This window comes from Chlorocebus sabaeus, chromosome X, assembly GCF_047675955.1.
Source record: "Chlorocebus sabaeus isolate Y175 chromosome X, mChlSab1.0.hap1, whole genome shotgun sequence".
Taxonomy (NCBI): Eukaryota; Metazoa; Chordata; class Mammalia; order Primates; family Cercopithecidae; genus Chlorocebus; species Chlorocebus sabaeus.
In genome coordinates this window covers 38,303,776-38,323,657 of record NC_132933.1, presented here as the reverse complement: position 1 = coordinate 38,323,657, position 19,882 = coordinate 38,303,776, and the positions used below count along the sequence as shown (strand labels likewise).

General features: G+C 39.5%; 1 protein-coding gene and 1 pseudogene across 1 annotated transcript in view; one reads left to right on the top strand and one right to left on the bottom strand.

The window, feature by feature from the left end:
- The window catches only part of LRCH2 (leucine rich repeats and calponin homology domain containing 2), a 128,578-nt gene that overhangs the window by 89,570 nt on the left and 19,126 nt on the right, over window positions 1-19,882 (bottom strand). The window lies entirely within an intron of this gene.
- Window positions 3,156-3,473, top strand: LOC103232517 (large ribosomal subunit protein eL36-like; annotated as a pseudogene).

The following is a 19,882-nucleotide window of genomic DNA, read 5'->3' as shown; positions in this document are numbered from 1 at the left end:
GCCTGAGCGACAGAATGAGACTCCATCTCAAAAAAAAAAAAATTTTGCAAGTTGTAGGAATATGATTAGTTCTATTAAATCACAGAAATGGAGGACATCACCTAATATCAGAGTATCGAATTAGAGGACAAAGAATGGGCTATCAGGAAGGCCAACAGTTAGAAAGTGAGTAGAGAAAAAACAGCAAGCAGAGAAGTCTGAAAATAATGGTGATAAGAAAACACAGTAACCATATGAAAAGATCAAAGAAGCGCAAAAAATGACAGGAGGCTGACTTTTGTTTTCCAAGATAGCTGACTAAAAACATTTCCAGCATGCCTCATCCACTTAGAAAAACCAAAGTGGTATGCAGACAATCACACTTTGAATACATTATCCAACAGGGAACACAGGGTTCAACAGAAAAAGTGAAAGGAAACTCCAAAATCTGGGAATGAGAAGGAAAGCAGACAGCCTGTGTGGTCAAGATCGGCTGGGAACTGGCAATGAATCCCCAATACAAGAGAGAGTGAATATCTTTCTGCAGTCCACTTTCCCACTGGGGAATCACACAATCCAGGCCACAGGAGAGCACCCTGACCCACCCAAATTCTGAATCTGATTTAGGGAGCGTCCAGGAGACTGAGAAGGAACAGCTCCAGGGAGGTAACATGCCCTGGATCCCACACAATTCCTGAGAACTAAGTAGCCACAGTAAGATGCCATTCTTAATCCTAGCTCTTAGCAACTATGAGTGGTCCTGGAAATCTGCAGCACCAGTCTTGGCCATTGGGGAAGATCAGGTTGCATCTTGTGGAGCAGGGGCTTGAGCAGGAATGGGGATCAATGGGGATCCCACAACCAAAACTAAGAAGCAGACATGGCATGGGCTGCAGTCTCTGGCACTGGAACCAGGCTCCCAATGCTCCAATCCTGAGCAGGATGAGTTACTGCAGAGGCTTGGTCTTGAGCTGGGTGCTGGCTTCTATGGCTCATGGCTGAATTATGGGCTAGGTGCAAACTGCCATACTAACAGAACAGCCAGGTTGGCTGCCACAGCTGGGATGGGGGAGGGACAGCAGTGGTCTCATCCTCCCTGGCACCCATGGCACGACCTCAGCACAGCAGAAGTCACCTCTCACCCAAGCATTTCACCAGAGGCATGAGGACTATACTGCCTGCCCTACCCCCACGTCATAGTTCATGCATGCACTTGCCATTGGGAGGTGTTGAGTACAAGCTTGCCCAGACTGGATCCACCCAGCTTCACCTCCCTAACCTTATGCCAACACAAACTGGTGTGGGGGGGGGGCCAGTTTCTGGGTGTTCCACAACCCAATCCACCACCTGGGGCACATGAGCACTTCTAGGGCATAAACACCCTACTTCTACAGTCTCAGCTGGCTCTTACCTGCAAGCACCACCTTCTGACCTAGAAGCCAGTTTGCACAGCCTGTTGCAATCACTTCCAGCACAAGAGCACAGTGCAAGGGAACAAGGAGAGCATCTCACCACCACTGCTACATCTATCACCCTCACTACCCCAGCTGCTCGGGAGCTCGAGAGCCTTCTTATATGCCTGGTATACTGCTACTAAAACTGGCATCTGAGAAAGCCACCCAGATGCCCAAACATTAGCCTGCCTGGAAACTGCCAACACAGGAGCCAGCATATGCTGTCCCAGGTCACAAGGGTAGACATACTTAGCACACTTCTGCTACCATTAAAACCTGATGATGGGCCCATCAGGCACTCAAGTCACAAGCACAACTTCACCACAGGCCCCGCCAAGAACCACACATTAACACAATGAAGATAGCCATATAAATTATACACAGTCTTCACTACTGCATGCACCTGAAAGCAAAGCCAGACGGCCTTACCCAACTAACATCATTGTCACATCTTCAAGAAAAAAGTCCCCCATCCACCTGAAAGTCATTTTTTAAAAAAAGAAGATGTAACTATGAAGCCAGATGAGCAGAAACCAACATAAAGATACAGAAAACATGAAAAAGCTAGGTAATATGATGGCCTCAAATGAATGCAGTAATTCTCCAGCAATAGATCCTAACCAAAAAAGAAAAAAAAATCCTCAAAATCCCAGATAAAGAATTCAAAATACTGATTTTAAAGAAGCTCAATGAGATGCCAGAGAAATCTAAAAACCAATACAAAGGACTCAAAAAATCAATTCAGAATACAAATAAAACCTTTTAACATGGAGATAAATATCTTTAAAAGATAAAAAGGCCGAGTACAGTGGCTAACGCCTATAATCTCAGCACTTTGGGAGGCCAAGGTAAGAGGACTGCTTGAACCCAGGTGTTTAGGACCAGTTTCGGCAACATAGCGAGAACCTGTCTCTACGAAAAATACAAACATTAGCTAGGCATGTTGGCACATGCTTGTAAATCCCAACTACTCAGGAAGCTGAGGCAGGAGGATCACTTGAGTCCAAAAGTTTGAGGTCATACTGAGCTATGATCACACCACTACACTCCAGCCTGGGCAACAGAACAAGTCTCTCTCTCTCCCCCCCCCACACACACATACACACATACACACACACACACATACACACACACACAAATTCTGAAACTAAAAGATTCATTGAAGGAAATACAAAATACATTTGAAATACTAGATCAAGCAGAAGAAAGAATTTCAGAACTGGAAACACTAGATCAAACAGAAGAAAGAATTTCAGAACTTGAAGACAGGTCTTTTGAAATAATCCAGTCAGACAGAAATAAAGAAAAAGAATAAACAAAGCTTTTTTCTTTTTTTGAATTTGCTTATTGCTTTTATTTATTTATTTTTTATTAGACTTTAAGTTCTGGGATCCACATGCAGAACATGCAGGTTTGCTACATAGGTATACATGTGCCATCTGAAACTACATAAAATGACCAAACTTACAAATTATTGGTATTCCTGAGGGAGATGAGAGATTAAAAGGCTTAGAAAGCCTATTTAACAAAATAAGAAATGAAACTTTTCCAAGTATAGCAAGATTTAGACATCCAGACACAGGAGACTCAGTGATCCCAAGGAAAACACAATGCAAAAAGGAGTTTGCCACAGCATATTATAATCAGATTGTCTAAGGTAAAAAGAATTCTAAAATCAGCAAGACAGCCTTTAACCACAGCCACCACTGGAGAGCAGCAGCAATGGCTCTGTGCTACACTATGGTTGTGGGCCTCAACAAAGGCCACAAGGTGACCAAGAATGTGAGCAAGCCCAGACACAGTCGTAGCCTTGGGCGCCTGACCAAACATACCAAGTGTGTGCGGGGCATGACCCGAGAGGTATGTGGCTTCACCCCATACGAGCGGTGAACCAAAGAGTTACTGAAGGTCTCCAAGGACAAACAGGCCCTCAAGTTCATCAAGAAAAGGGTGGGGACACACATCCTCACCAAGAGGAAACGAGAGGAGCTGAGCAATGTCCTGGCCACCATGAGGAAAATTACTGCTAAGAAAGACTGAGCCCCCTGCCCTGCCCTCTTCCTGAGATAAAGAACAGCTTGACAGAAAAAAATAAACTAAAATCATCAAGAGAAAAGCACCCTATCACCTACATAAGGAAACTCCATGAGACTAACATGAGGCTTCTCACCAGAACCCTTAAAAGCCAGAAGAGAAGGGAATGACATATTAAAAGTGCTGAAATAAAAAAAAATCACCTACATAAGGAAACTCCATGAGACTAACATGAGACTTCTCACCAGAAACCTTAAAAGCCAGAAGAGAAGGGAATGACATATTAAAAGTGCTGATATAAAAAAAAAAAAAAACAAGACTGCCAGCCAAGAACTCAATATCCAGCAATAAGCTTCATAAATAAGAAGAAATGAAGTCTTTCCCAAACATGCAAATACTGAGGAATTCATCGCCACTAAACTGGCCCTACAAGAAATGCTCAAAGAAGTCCTAAACTTGGAAGTAAAAGTGATATTCATCATCATGAAAACACACAAAAGTATAAAACTCACTGGTAAAGCAATCACACAAAGGAGGAAGAAAAAGAAATCAAATGGCACCACTACAGAATTCCACCAAACCATAAAGACAAACATTCCAAGAAAAAAACAGAGAATTTATAAAACTGGAAAATGATTAACAATATGACAAGAACAAACCCTCACATATCAATATAAACCTTGAAAATAAATGAATTAAATGCCCCATTTAAAAGATACAGATTGGCAAAATAGATTTTAAAAATATAATCCAACTATATGATGCTTACAAGAAACTCACATTACTTGTAAAGACACATATAGACCAAAAGTAAAGGAGTAGAAAGACAGTCCACACAAACAAAATCCAAAAGTGAGCAGCACTAGCTGTACTTGCATCAATTAAATCAGATATTAAATAAAAGACGGTTAAAAAAAGACAAATAACGTCATTCTATAATAAAGGGATCAATTTGGCAAGAGGTTATAACAATTTTAAATTTATATGCACCCAGCACTGGAGCACCCAGATCCATAAAACAAATATCACTAGGCCTAAAGAGAGAGATAGATACAATAATGGTGGGAGACTTCAATGCACCACTAACAGCATCAGACTGATCATCTAGACAGGAAACCAACAAAGAAACATTAGATGTAAATTGGACTTTACACCAAACGGACCTAACAAATTTACAGAATATTCTGCCCAACAACTGCAGAATATACACTCTTTCGATGAGCACATGGAACATTCTCCAAGATAAATCACATGTTAGGCCATAAAGCAAGTATCAACAAATGTTTAAAAATGAAATCCTATCAATTATTTTCTCATACCACAGTGGATAGAAATCAATACAAAAAGGAACTTCAGAAACTATACAAACACATAGATATTACACAAGCTCCTGAACAATCACTGGATCAAAGAAGAAATTAATACAGAAGATTAAAAATTTTTTGAAACAAATGAAAATGTAAACACAACAAACCAAAACCTGTGGGATATAGCAAAAGCAGTAGTAAGAGGGAAATTTATAGCATTAAATGCCTATTATTTAAAAAAAGATTATAAATTATCAACCTAACAATGCATCTCAAAAAACTAGAAAATCAAGAACAAACCACACTCAAAACTAGCAGAATTTGAAATAACAAAGATCACAGTAGAACTAAATGAAATAGAGACCAAAAAAAGATACAAAGTATTAAAAAAAAAGAGTTGATTCTGCAAAAAGATAAATAAAACTGATAAACCAGTAGCTAGACTAACCTAGAAGAGAGATGAATCAAATAAACACAATGAGAAATAAAAAAGGAAACATTACAACTGATACCACAGAAACACAATAGAACATCAGAAACTATTATGAACAACTATATACTCACAAACAAGAAAACCTAAAGGAAAGATATAAATTCCTGGAAACACACAACCTACCAAGATTGAACAAGGAAGAAATAGAAAATCTAAACAGGCCAATAATGAACAGCAACATTGAATCAGTAGTAAAAAAACAAAAACAAAAACAAAAAAACCCCAACAAAGACAAGCTCAGGGATTGTTGAGGGAGCTTGGCTGAAGGATTCACAGCCAAATTCTATCAAATATAAAAAGAAGTAATACCACTCCTGAAACTGTTCCAAAAAATTGAAGAGGAGAGTATTCTCCCTAATTCATTCCATGAGGTCACTATCACCCTAATACCAAAACTGGACAAGGACACAACAACCAAAAAAGGCAAACAGCAGACCAACGTCCCTGATGAACATTCATGCAAGAATCCTCAACAAAATACTAGTAAATTGAATACAGGACATCAAAAAGATAATGCACTGTATCAGTTCATTTTCCTGCTGCTGATAAAGACATACCTGAGACTAGGCAATTTTATTGCTAAAAAATGGTGTTTACATAGATAAAGAGAGCAGAGTGATAGACAATGGAGACTCAGAAGGGTGACAGAGTGGGAGAGGGGTATATAATAATAAATCACCTAATGGGTACAATGTATGTTATTTGGGTGACAGATTCTCTGAATCCCCTAACTGGACTACTATGCATGTAATAAATTTGCACTTGTACCCCATAAATTATATAAATAAATTTTTAATGAAAAAAAAAGAACAGCCACACTGGAAAACAGTCTGGTATACTTTTACAAAGATAAATATGGTCTTAATTCAGCAATTGCAAGCCTGGGTATTTACTCAAATCAGTTCAAAACTAATGTCTACACGAAGTCTTCACACTAACAATTATAGCAGCCTTATTCGTAATTGTCAAAATTTAGAAACAAACAAGATGCATCTTTCAATAGGTGAATGAATAAACTGTGGAATATCCATACAATGGAATCGCTTCCAGGAAATGAGCTTTCAAGCCATGAAAAGACATATATTGCTTCTTGAAAGAAGCTAGTCTGAAATGTCTACATATGCTGGGATTCCTAGTAAATATCATTCTGGGAAGGGTAAAACTATGGTGATAGTAGAAAGATCAATGGTTGCCATGATTTGGGAGGAAAAGAGGGAATAAGGGAAGAGGAAGAGAGTATTAGTCCATTTTCACACTGCTATAAAGAACTACCAGAAACTGAGTAATTTATAAAGAAAAGAGGTTTAATTGACTCACAGTCCACATAGCTTGGAGGCCTCAGGAAACTTACAATCACGGCAGAAGGCAAAGGAAGAGCAAGCACCTTCTTCACAAGATGGGGGGCAGGGCAGGGGAACTGCTACACAATTATAAACCATCAGATCTTGTAAGAACTCACTCACTACCATGAGAGAAGCATGAGGGAAACCAGTCCCATGACCCAATCACTTCTCACCAGGTCCCTCCCCTGACACATGGTGATTACAATTCGATATGAGACCTGAGTGGGGACACAGAGCTAAACCATATCATTCTGTCACAGCCCTTCCCAAATCTCATTTCCTTATCACACTGCAAAATACAATTATTCCACCTCAACTGTCCCCAAATGTCTTAACTAATTCCAGCATTAAGTCAAAAGTCCGACTCCAAAGTCTCATCTGAGACAAGGCAAGTCCCATTCTGCCTATGAGTCTGTACAATCAAAAGCAAGTTAGTTACTTCCTATATACAATGGGGGTACAGGCATTGTATAAATACACACGTTCCAAATGAGAGAAATTGGCCAAAATGAAAGGGACTCAGGCCCCGTGCAAGTCCAAAATACAATGAGGAAGTCATTAAAACTTAAAGTTCCAAAATAATCTCCTTTGACTCTATGTCTCACATCCAGGGTACACTGATGGAAGGGGTGGGTTCCCAAGGCCTTGCATAGCTCTACCCTTGTGGGTCTTCAGGGTATAGCCCCGTGGCTAGTTTCAGGGGCTGGCATTGAGTGCTTGCAGCTTTTCCAGGTGCTTGGTACAAGTTGTCAGTCTGGAGGTATGGAGGATAGTGGCCATCTTCTCACAGCTTCACTAGGCAGTGCCCCAGTGGGGACTCTGTGTGAGTCTCCAACTCCACATTTCCCCTCTACACTGTCCTAGTAGAGGTTACCCATGAGGGCTCTCGCCCTGCAGCAGACTTCTTCCTGGACATTCAGACATTACCATACAGCTTCTGAAATCTAGGCAGAGGTTCCCAAACCCCAGTTCCTGTCTTCTAAGCACCCACAGGCTGAACACCATGTAGAGGCCATCAAGGCTTGAGACTTGCACCCTCTGAGGCAACATTATGAGCTGTGCCTTGACCCCTCTTAACCACAGCTGAAGCTGGAGTGGCTGGGACACAGAGCACCATGTCATGAGGCTGCACAGAGCAGTAGGGCCCTGGACCCAGCCCATCAAACCATTTTTCCCTCCTAGGCCTCCAGGCCTGTGATGGGAAGGGCTGTTGTGAAGATCTCTGAAATGCCCTGGAGACATTTTCCCCATGATTTTGACAATTAACATTTGGCTCCTTTTTACTTATGCAAATTTCTGCAGCAGGCTTGAATTACTTCCCAGTAAATCGGTTTTTCTTTTCCATCATATAGGCTTTAAATTTTCCAAACTTTTATGCTTTTCTTCCCTTTTAAACATTAAGTTCCAATGTCAGACCACCTCTTTGTGAATGCATATGACTGAACACTTTCAGAAACAGCCAGGTCACATCTTGAATGCTTTTCTACTTAGAAATTTCTTCTGCCAGATACCCTAAATCATGTCTCTTAAGTTCAAAGTTCCACAGATCTCTAGGGCAGGAGCAAAATGCCATCAGTCTCCTTGTTAAAGCACAGCAAGAGTGACCTTTACTTCAGTTCCCAGTAAGTTCCTCATCTCCATCTGAGACCACCGCAGCCTGGATTTCATCGTCCACATCACTATCACATTTTGGTCATAACAATTCAACAAGTCTCTAGGGAGTTCCAAACTTTCCCACATCATATTCCTGTCTTCTTCTGAGCCCTCCAAACTGTTCCAACTTCTGCCCATTACCCAGTTCCAAAGTTGCTTCCATATTTTCAAGTATCTTTATAGCAATGCCCCACTTCTTTAGTAACAATTTTCTGTATTAGTCCATTCTCACACTGTGATATAAAACCACCTGAGAATGGGTAATTTATAAAGAAAAGAGGTTTAATTGACACACAGTTCTGCATGGCTGGGGAGGCCTTAGGAAACACAATCATGGCAGAAGGTGAAGAAGCAGCAAGCACCTTCTTCACAAGGCAGAGGGCAGGAGGAGAATGCTACACACTTATAAACCATCAGATCTCATAAGAACTCACTATCATGAGAACAGTATTGGGGAAACCACTCTCATGATCCAATCACCTCCTACCAGGTCCCTACCCCGACACATGGTGGTCACAATTCAATATGAGATTTGGGTGGGGACCCAGAGCTAAACCATATCAAAGAGTGATTAATACATGGAACACAGAATTTTCAGGGCAGTTACACTCTTCTGTGTGATACTGTGATGATGCATACATGACACATGCATTTGTCAAAACACATACAACTATACAACACAAAGACTGAATCCTAATGTATAGACTTTAATAATAAAGTATAGCTTCATCAATTTTCGTAATCATCAAGTGTACCATATATTGGTTCGTTAATTGTAAAAACACATTACAAAAATATAAGATGCTAAAAATAGGAAAACTATGAGCTGGAGAAAAGGAGTATGGGGTAACTGTACTATCTGCTCAATTTTTTTGTAAACCTAAAACTTCTGAAAAATAACATGAAAAAAGCAAATAAACTACAAAAAAGGGACAGAAAAAAATACTAAATCATCGGTATTAATAACAAGAATAATTTGATGATTTAAATAATATCAAGACATTACTAATCTACACATTTTTCATAATCTTTTATGTTCATTCCCCTTCAAATAAAAGATTAAATTACAAAGTAACATTATAAGCTCCCTTAGGGAATTTAATTAAATGTGCATTCATAAACTATTTTCTGGATGATTCCATGTATTTATTTACTAAATACCATTTAAACTTATAATTATTATTCTTATTTAATGGAGTTAAATCAAATAAAGAATAATAAATCTTGTTGGGAACAGGCCCCCAAATCTGGCCATGAACTGGCCCCAAAACTGGCCATTAACAAAATCTCTGTGGCACTGTGACATGTTCGTGATGGCCATGAAGCCCACGCTGGAAGGTTGTGGGCTTGCCGAAATGAGGGCAAGGAATACCTGGCCCACCCAGGGTGGAAAACCACTTAAAGGTGTTCCTGAACCACAAACAATAGCTTGAGCGATCTGTGCCTTAAGGAGATGCTCCTACCACAGATAACTAGTCAGACTCATCCCTTTATTTCAGTCCATCCCTTTGTTTCCTGCAAGGAATACTTTTAGTTAATCTATAATCTATAGAAACAATGCTTATCACTGGCTTGCTGTCAATAAATATGCAGGTAAATCTCTGTTCAAGGTTCTCAGCTCTGAAGGTTGTGAGACCCCTGATTTCCCACTCCACACTCTGTATTTCTGTGTGTGTGTCTTTAATTCCTCTAGTGCCACTGGTTTAAGGTCTGCACAACCGAGCTGGTCTCGGCAAAATCTAATTCTTAGGTGTTTCAGATTTTAAATCATTAAGAACGTCCTTTTTAAAGTACTGAGTAAATACAGTAACAGTGCCAAAAAAATACAACCATGGAAAGAAAGATGGGAAATAACACAAAACTATTTGTATCTTAATTTCTTGAACTATCTCACACTAACAGCATCTCATATTTTCCATCAAAAAAAGTGAAGATTAACTTTTATATCACTATAATGAATAAAATTTAAACTGATTTAAAATGTTTATCTTGTGATATACAATAAAGGAGCTTTTTAAACATTAAAAATCACTTAACATGTACACTAGGGCAACTAGAAAAATATGACTAATAATGAACAAATAATTGACAAGTACATGCAAAACTGGTATTTTAATTGAGTTCCAGCAAAAAAATTAAATAAATAAAAATTCCACCTAAAAATTGGGGGAAAAAACCAGCTGGGTGTAGTTGGTGGCCTGTTGGGATTACATGCCTGTAATCCCAACACTTTGGGAGGGCCAGGTTGGGAGATCATTTGAGCCCAGGTGTTCCAGACCAGCCTGGGCAATATGGCAAAACCCTATCTTTACAAAAACATACAAAAAGTAGCTGGGCTTGGTGCATGCCTGTAGTTCCAGCTACTCTTAAGGTGGGAGGATGGTTTGAGCCCAGGAGGTTGAGGCTGCAGTGAGCCATGATCATGCCACTGCACTCATGCCTGGGTGACAGAGTGAGACCCTGTCTTTTTCAAAAAATAAAAATAAATAAAAATTGGAAAACTGTTAATTTATTCCTCCATGGGAGATTCACTTCAAAACAATTTCAAAGCCTACTTTCTTAGGCAACAAACAGCACTTGGGAAAAGACAATTATAAAATTATAAAAATGTTTCACCTTTTCCACATAAAAAAGGACATTAAAATGTGTATTTATCTTCCTATCGTAGGCTGAAGATATCAGATCATAATTCTGGAACCTGTAAGTGTTATCTTATATGCTAAAGTTTTTACAGACGTAATTAAGAATCTTGTGATGAGATTAGCCTGCATCATCCATGTGGACTCTAAATGCCATCACATGTATCCTTGTAAGAGGAAAGCAGCGGGTAAACTACACAGACTGAAGAGGGGGCCACGTGGAGAAGGAGGGAGCCACTGGAATAATTCTGCCACACAATGCCAGTAGCCATCAGAAGCTAGAAGAGGCAAGGAATGGATTCTCCCCTAGAGCCTCCTCATAGAGAGTGCAGCCCTGCCAAAACCTTGATTTTAGCTCAATTAAATTCGCTTCTAACTTCCAGTCTCCAAACCTGTGAGTGACTAAATTTGTTTTTTAAATCATTAAGTTTGTGATAATTTGTTATGGCAGGCACAAGAAACTAATACACACCATAATGATAGTTTATTGGAATTAATAAGAGAATGATTGTAAATATTTTTAATTATATAGCTGTGTATTTTTTTCTTGTGCAGTATCGATACCTCAGTTAATTAGTATCCAAAGGGATAAGCACCTTTATAACCACTGAGCTGTTTTTCTTGTCTCATTTTTAATCATAAAATCCAGTATTGGCAGTAAATCAACAGTAGACAGATTGCTATGTACTGTTTCCCGCCTTCCTTCAAGACATTCCTTGTAAAACTGCTGGGAGTCTATTAGAGACCTTGGTCAATAATCTTAAGTAACCCAATCTAAATTATGTTCTGTATCACTCTTGAGCTTGAGAGACCAAGGAAGCTAGAGAAGGAGAGGAGTCAGATGGAATAGATATCTGTTTGCTGTCTCCCAAGCTGCACCCACAGAGCCACAGATTGGTCTATCTGCTTGCTGCCCATTGAAATTCCTGGCCCACTGGCTACCATTTCTGCCAAATATACAAAATGACTTTCAGAAATTATACTAGTATACTGTACTAATTATAGTCTTATCGTATTCAGTGTACAAATGGGTAAAGAGAGTTTTTTGCACAAATTGTTAAACTTGAGTTTAAGTGCTGTTTAATAATATAGATTACCATAGTCTCTCCTTTTTAAAAAAATCCTAGGTAATATTTGAAAGCCTGACACACTTTTACCTCTGGCCCTAAAAATGCCATCACATGTATCCTTATAAGAGGAAAGCAGAGGGAAATTAAACAGACACATTAAGGAGAGGGCCATGTGATTTTTACCTCTGATAAAATTCCTAATAATGAAGTGTGCTGTTTGAACACATCTTCATCGTTACAGTAATCACCATAGAACTGTCTGCTTGAAGGAACATGGGAGTTAATGGAGAAATAACTTGAAATCAGAACTCTAAATTCACATCAAGAATAACCTAAGTGGAATTGAGGGAAATATTATACACAGACACCCTATATGCTAGATCACAATACCATGCACTTTGCATAGATTATTTCTAATCCTTTTAACAATTTTGTAAGGTAGTTACTGTTTCTCATTTAACATGTTGATATGGTTTGGCCATGTCCCCACCAAAATCTCATCTTGAATTCCCACATGTTGTGGGAGGGACCCGATGGGAGTTAATTGAATCATAGGGGCAAGTCTTGCCCATGCTGTTCTCATGATAGTGAGTAAGTCTCACAAGATCTGATGGTTTTAAAAAGGGGAGGTTCCCTGCACAAGCTCTATTCTCTTGTCTGCCACCATGTGAGATGTGCCTTTTACCTTCCACCATGATTGTGAGGTCTCCTCAGCCACATGGAACTGTAAGTCCAATAAGCCTCTTTCTTTTGTAAATTGCCCAGTCTCAGGTATGTCTTTATCTGCAGCATGAAAATGGATGAATACAGTAAATTGGTACCAGTAGAGTGGGGCACTGCTGAAAAGATACCCAAAAATGTGGAAGTGACTTTGGAACTGGGTAACAGGCAGAAGTTGGAACAGTTTGGAGGGCTCAGAAGAAGACAGGAAAATGTGGGAAAGTTTGGAACTCCCTAGAAACTTGTTGAATGGTTTTGACCAAAATGCTAATAATGATATGGACAATGAAATCCAGGCTGAGGTGATCTCAGATGGAGATGAGGAACTTGTTGGGAACTGGAGCAAAGGTGACACTCTTGTTATGTTTTAGCAAAGAGACTGGTGGCATTTTGCCCCTGCCTGAGAGATTTGTGGAACTTTGAACTTGAGAGAGATGATTTAGAGTATCTGGTGGAAGAAATTTCTAGGCAGCAAAGCATTCAAGAGGTGACTTGGGTGCCATTAAAAGCACTCAGTTTTAAAAGGGAAACAGCATACAAGTTTGGAAAATTTGCACCCTGACAATGTGATAGAAAAGAAAAACCCATTTTCTGAGAAGAAATTCAAGCTGGCTGCAGAAATTTGCATAAGTATCCAGGACCCGAATGTTAATCCCCAAGCAAATGGGGAAGATGTCTCCAGGGCATGTCAGAGGTCTTCACAGCAGCCCATCCCCTCACAGGTCTGAAAGCCTAGGATGAAAAAATGGCTTCGTGGGCCAGGCCCAGGGTCCCTGTACGGTGTGCAGGCTAGGGACTTTTTGCCCTGTGTCCCAGCCACTCCAGGCATGACTATAAGGGGCCAAGGTACAGCTTGGGCCGTGGCTTCAGAGGGTGCAAGCCCCAAGTCATGGCAGCTTCCATGTGGTGCTGAGCCTGCGGGTGCACAGAAGTCAAGAATTGAGGTTTGGGAACCTCTACCTAGATTTCAGAGAATGTATGGAAATGCCTGTATGTCCAAGCAGAACGTTGCTGCAGGGGTGGGGATCTCATGGAGAACCTCTGCTAGGGCAGTGCAGAAAGGAAATGTGGGGTCAGACCCTCCACACAAAGTCCCCACTGGGGCACTGCCTAGTGGAGCTATGAGAAGAGGGCCACCATTCTCCAGACCCCACAACAGTAGATCCACCGACAGCTTGCACCGTGCACCTGGAAAAGCCACAGACACCCGGTGCCAGCTTATGAAAGCAGCCAGGAGGGAGGCTGTACCCTGCTAAGCCACAGGGGCGGAGCTGCCCAAGACCATAGGAACCCACCTCTTGCATCAGCGTGACCTGGATGTGAGACATGGAGTCAAAGGAGATCCTTTTGGAACTTTAAGATTTGACTCCCCCACTGGATTTCAAACTTGCACAGGGCCTGTAGCCCCTTCATTTTGGCCAAATTCTCCCATTTGGAATGGTTGTATTTACCCGATACCTGTATCCCCATTGTATCTAGGAAGTAACTCACTCGCTTTTGATTTTACAGGCTCATAGCCAAAAGGGTCTTGCCTTGTCTCAGATGAGACTTTGGACTGTGGACTTTTGAGTCAATACTGAAATGAGTTAAGACTTTGTGTGACTGTTGGGAAAGTATGATTGGTTTTGAAATGTGAGGACATGAGATTTGAGAGGGGTCAAGGGCAGAATTATATGGTTTGGCTGTGTTCTCACTCAACTCTCATCTTGAATTCCCATGTGTTGTGGGAGGGAACTGATGGAAAATAATTGAATCATAGGGGCAGGTCTTTCCCGTGCTGTTCTCATGATAGTAAGTTTCATGAGATCTGATGGTTTTAAAAAGGGGAGGTTCCCTGCACAAGCTCTGTTCTCTTGTCTACCACCATGTGAGAAGTGCCTTTCACCTTCTGCCACGATTGTGAAGCCTCCCCAGCCACGTGGAACTGTAAGTCCAACAAATTTCTTTCTTTTGTAAATTGCCCAGTCTCGGGTATGTCTTTATCAGCAGCATGAAAACAGACTAATACACATATGAAGCAAAGATACACTCAATGACATGCCTTCCCAAAGCTAAAACAAAATTAAAAACTAGTAATAACTGACAGCGCTGGGATTCCAAACTCATGTGTCTTCAAAGTCTATGTTCTATGTGTGATTTTCCAGTCCTGTAACACACTACCGCGACCTTCTATCCCACATCTCAAATATTCTGCCCCACTGCAACCACAAACCAGGGTCTGAAGAATTCTAAATCTCCTAACAACATCCACACACACCACCAAGATTGCTTCTTGCAATAGGAGGCAGAATGTAAATCTTACTGCTAGGTTCAATTTTTGTTTCAGACAATAACGAACACGATTATAAAGCCCTCAGCTGTTCCTAATTTACCAATTCAAAATTGTTTCATCTGAGATGACACACAGCTTTCTTGGATACTGAAAGAGATGGGCTGTTATTACTTTTTCAACATTTTTAACCAATTCAATAAACAAGAATTAAATAAAATTAGTCAAATAAATTTTGTCTAAAGGAGGATAACATCTTATAGACAAAATCATTGTGCTGAGTACCTGTCAAGAACTCTGAAGGGTCGGATTTTACCCTACTTGTAAGCCAGTATGTTAGCCTAACACTGTTGTATAGATGCTAGCAGAAGACATGAGACTCCTGTGTGAGAGACAGAGCCCTTTATTGCTCACAACACAGCAAGTGGCATGAACAGCATATTTGGCTCAGTTCCCCTTACTCCCCAAAATCTCATAGGGGCAACACTGATGGGCCCAGATGGATGCATACACATGCAATATTATCACATTATAGGAAAGGAACCTGAGCTGAGGGAACCCAAATCTTTTATCATAGTAAGCATGCCTGCCTTTTGTTCTAAGGGAGACATTATCTTTATTTTATTGGACTTAATTAAACATGATTGTCTTTTGCTTTTGGAGAGAAATACTATCTAATTCATCCTGCCTTTGCTTTGGTTTTTGTTTTATTTGTTTGCTTTTTAAGAAAGTATCTTGCTTTGTCGCCCAGGCTGGAGTGCAGTGGTGAGATCACAGCTCACTGCAGCCTTGACCTCCCAGACTAAAGCGGTCCTATTGCCTCAGCCTCCTAAGTAGCTGGGACTACAAGCATACACCACTATGCTTGGCTATTTTTTTAAGAAACAGGGTCCTGGCCGGGAGCAGTGGCTCATATCTATAATCCCAACACTTTGGGAGGCCGAGGAGGGTGGATTGCTTGAGTCTAGGAGCTTGAGACCAGCCTGGGCAACATGGCAAAACCCCATTTCTACAAAAAATACAAAAAAATAGCCGGGTGTGGTGGCATGGACCTATAGTCCCAGCTACTTGGGAGGCTGAGGCAGGAGGATCACCTGAGCCTGAGGAGGTTGAGGCTGCGGTGAGCCGTGTGTGCCACTGCACTCCAGCCTGGGAAACAGAGCAAGACACTGTCTCAAAAAAAAAAAAAAGGGTCAGGGGGACAGGGTCTTGCTATGTTGCCCAGGCTGGTCTCAAATTCCTGGGCTCAAGCAATCCTCCTGCCTTGGCCTCCTAAAGTGTTGGGATTACAGGTGTGAGCCACTGCATCCAGTCTGCACTTTGTTCTGAAGGCAAACAGTATGTTTATCTTGCAAAGTTGTTCACTGTACCAACATCATTGAAAATACAGTTCAGAACACAGGGCAGTTAGTGCCTCACTTGTAAGATGTGCAGAAATACGAAGCCATGGTGAACTGTCTTTGAACATTACCATTCCTTTTCCAGCAGGGCTTAGAAGTTGCAGCCTAACCACAGAAAACATGCAAGGTAAAATATTCAAATATCTTAATATCAAATTATCTGTGGTCCTGCATTTCCAGAGTCTGTGACAGAGGCAAGCAAATTCTGATCCTCACCTTGCAAGCCTCATTCTCCATATTTGCCAGGTAGCATCCTGACTTGACTAATAGCCTTTATCATCCATTTGACAAAATTCCATTAAACATTAACTATAAATTAAGCATGAGATGTTAGGGTAAATCAAAAGCTCAACCAGACACCAACTCTAGGTAATATCAATTCTTACTCCACTCCAACACCAAATAATTCCTGCTTAGATAGTAACACTTCAGTGAAAGAATGCAAAAAGAAAAACCTCCATTTAGTTCTACTAAAATTGTAGTTTCTATAATATAAAGCTCTTGTGGCTAGACCAATACAGCATCATCCTTGGGGTATGTCTCAAAGTTCACAGAAGTCTCACTGACTAAAAAAGAGGGGAGACGAACACTAGACTGGATCTGAACTGCATTTCTGAATCCACTACTACCTATTAAATAGTGCCAAAATCACTTAATTCCTCACTATTTCAGAGCTATTGGTAATGACTAAATATTCTGCAACAACCTAAAATCCCTAGAAGAAATAATCAATAGAAATGAAGGGAAAATTGTCGATTTGTACATAATGATAGGTAATGTTCATAAAGATAGAAAACAAAATGATGGAAATTAGACCATTATATTCATTTCTTGTAACATAAAAAATATATAGCAGAAATATTTCTCCAGGAGAGTACATAAAATCAACCAACTCAGATACTTATTTCCTAACATAAAAAAGAAATAATTAAATTTTCTCTATTCTTTGGTAACTATTAATATTATTACTCAAAGTTGAGCAGTTACAGTATATAAAATCTGATTAATATGTTCTTAAATATTAGCAATTCCTCATCTATTTTTCTTTCTAAAAGAACTGTTAAGGCTAGAAACAAAAGCAGCAAGAAAACAGAAGGCACCACAGCTGTCTATCGATGCAAGGATGGAAAGTGTCTTTGAAATATTAGAGACTGATATTGGATGGAGCCTGATGGGAAATGACAACCCCATGGCTCTGGCATCTGCTTCAACAGATGCCCTTTGCAAAGACAGGTGATTTCTTGATTCAGTATTCCCTAGAAGGGTGTTGTGCAGGACAAAATAATGAACAGTCTATAACACTGAGACCTTGTTGAACGAGTAAGATGTATGGATTACAGAATTTGTAAGCTACTCCATGATGAATTAAAATTTTAACCGCAAGTGCAGCAGAGAGAAAAAATAACTTGTAGACATTGGGAAAAAATGCTTCAAAGTTAACAATTATGATAAACAATAACAAGCAGATCTCACTGACCTGAAGCAACCAATAATGGAAGGCTTATTTTGAGCACAGGCACTTTGAGAAGGAAAGGTGCAAACAAAAACAGATATTGCAAGGGGAAACCACAGCTGTTAACCAGAGGGCAGATACGTGCATGCTCAGTAAAGAAAGAACTGTGAGTCTTGCAACAATTAAGCCACGTGGAAAGACAAGACCTTATTTAAAAGAAGTGGGGGGCAGCTCTATGCAGAGTTACCTGTAGGAAATTCTAGTAAGTTTTTCAGTTTCACCAAGAAATAATGACTAATGAATTACTGTAACAGCATTCAAACATCAAAGTGATATTTAAGAATGGTACTATACTTCGACCATTATAAAATTTATTATGTTTGTCATTTCAAATCAACGTAGCATTACTTATTAAATAGCTATTGAATAACTATATTTTCAAGACAAATACTATTGCTTTATCACATAACTTTTACTAAAATAAAATCCAGATGAAAGAAAAAGATAAACATGAAAATCAAGCTTTAAGAAAAACATTATAGTGACTAGTCACCTAATATTAGAATGGGGAAGGAGTTTCAAAGTGTTAATATAAAGAAAGAATTCACACATGAAAGATTTCTAGGTTAAGTTACATAAAAAGAAGGAAAAACTTCAGTCTATCAAAAAGCAAAAAGATACCAACAACTCATAGATAAAACCTAGGCCAAGGACATAAACAGTTTGAAAAACGAAAACTATCAATGACCAGGATGTATATGAAAATATCTTCAACCTCACTGTAATCAAAATAAATGTAAAAATTATGATAACATAATTTGTTCAGGTGTGGTGGCTCACGTCTGTATTCTCAGCACTTTGGGTGGTCAATGCCGGAGGATCACTTGAGGTCAGGAGTTCAAGACCAGCCTAGCCAATATGATGAAACTCCGTCTCTACTAAAAATACAAAAAATAAAAATAAAAAATTAGCCAAGTGAGGTGGCGTGCGCCTGTAGTCCCAGCTACCCAGGAGGCTAAGGCAGGAGAATCGCTTGAACCCAGGAGGCAGAGGTTGCAGTGAGCCAAGATCGTGCCACTGAACTCTAGCCTGGGTGACATGGGTGACAGAGCAAGACTTCATCTCAAAAAAAAAAAAAAAACATAATTCATTAATCAAATGTAAAGGTTTTTAAAGATATTACTTGGTGTTGGCAAGGCTATTTTGAATTAGGCACTTCCATACATCATTGGTGGGAATACAAAATGAGGTAACTTTTCTGGAGTGCAATTTGGCAAAGTGAATCAAGGTCCCTAAAACTGTTCATAATCATTGATCCAATAATTCAATTAATAGCAATTTTTGATTGAAACCTAATAGCGATATGTAAAAAATATGCATATTTCAGGATTATTTAAAATAGTAAAAAATTAGAAACAACTTAAATGTCCAACAATAAGATAAAGGCTAAACAATTTTTACATCCTTAACATGGAATATCCTGTAGCCTTTAAAAATCATATTATAGACTAGATTTCTTAGTATGGAAATATGCTCACAGTATAATAACTGGAACATTTAAAATGTAAAACTATATACACCAAATGCAGCAATAGTTTTCTTTAAAGATCCTACATAAATTTATAAAGACCTACAGGTATGTGCAAGAGGATGAGTGTTGGGAATATAAAGGAAATATACCAAAACATTAATGTTTATTTAAGGTTGCTGGAATGAGAAGCAATTTGTATTTTCTTCCCTATGCTTCTATTTTCCAAATTTGCTACAATAAGCAAGCACCATTTTTGTTATATACATACAAATGGCCAAAAAGCATATGAAAAAATGAAAAATATGAAATGAAAAAATACTCAACATCACTAACCATCAGAGAAGTACAAATTAAAACAGACAAAATTTTGAGACAGCCAATGTACCACCCTACACCAGTCAGAATGGCAATTACTAAAAAGTCAAAAAATAACAGTTGATGAGGATATGGAGAAAAGGGAACACTTATATATTGTTAGTGGGAATGTAAATTAGTATAACCCCTGAGGAAAACAGTATGACGATTTCTCAAAGAACT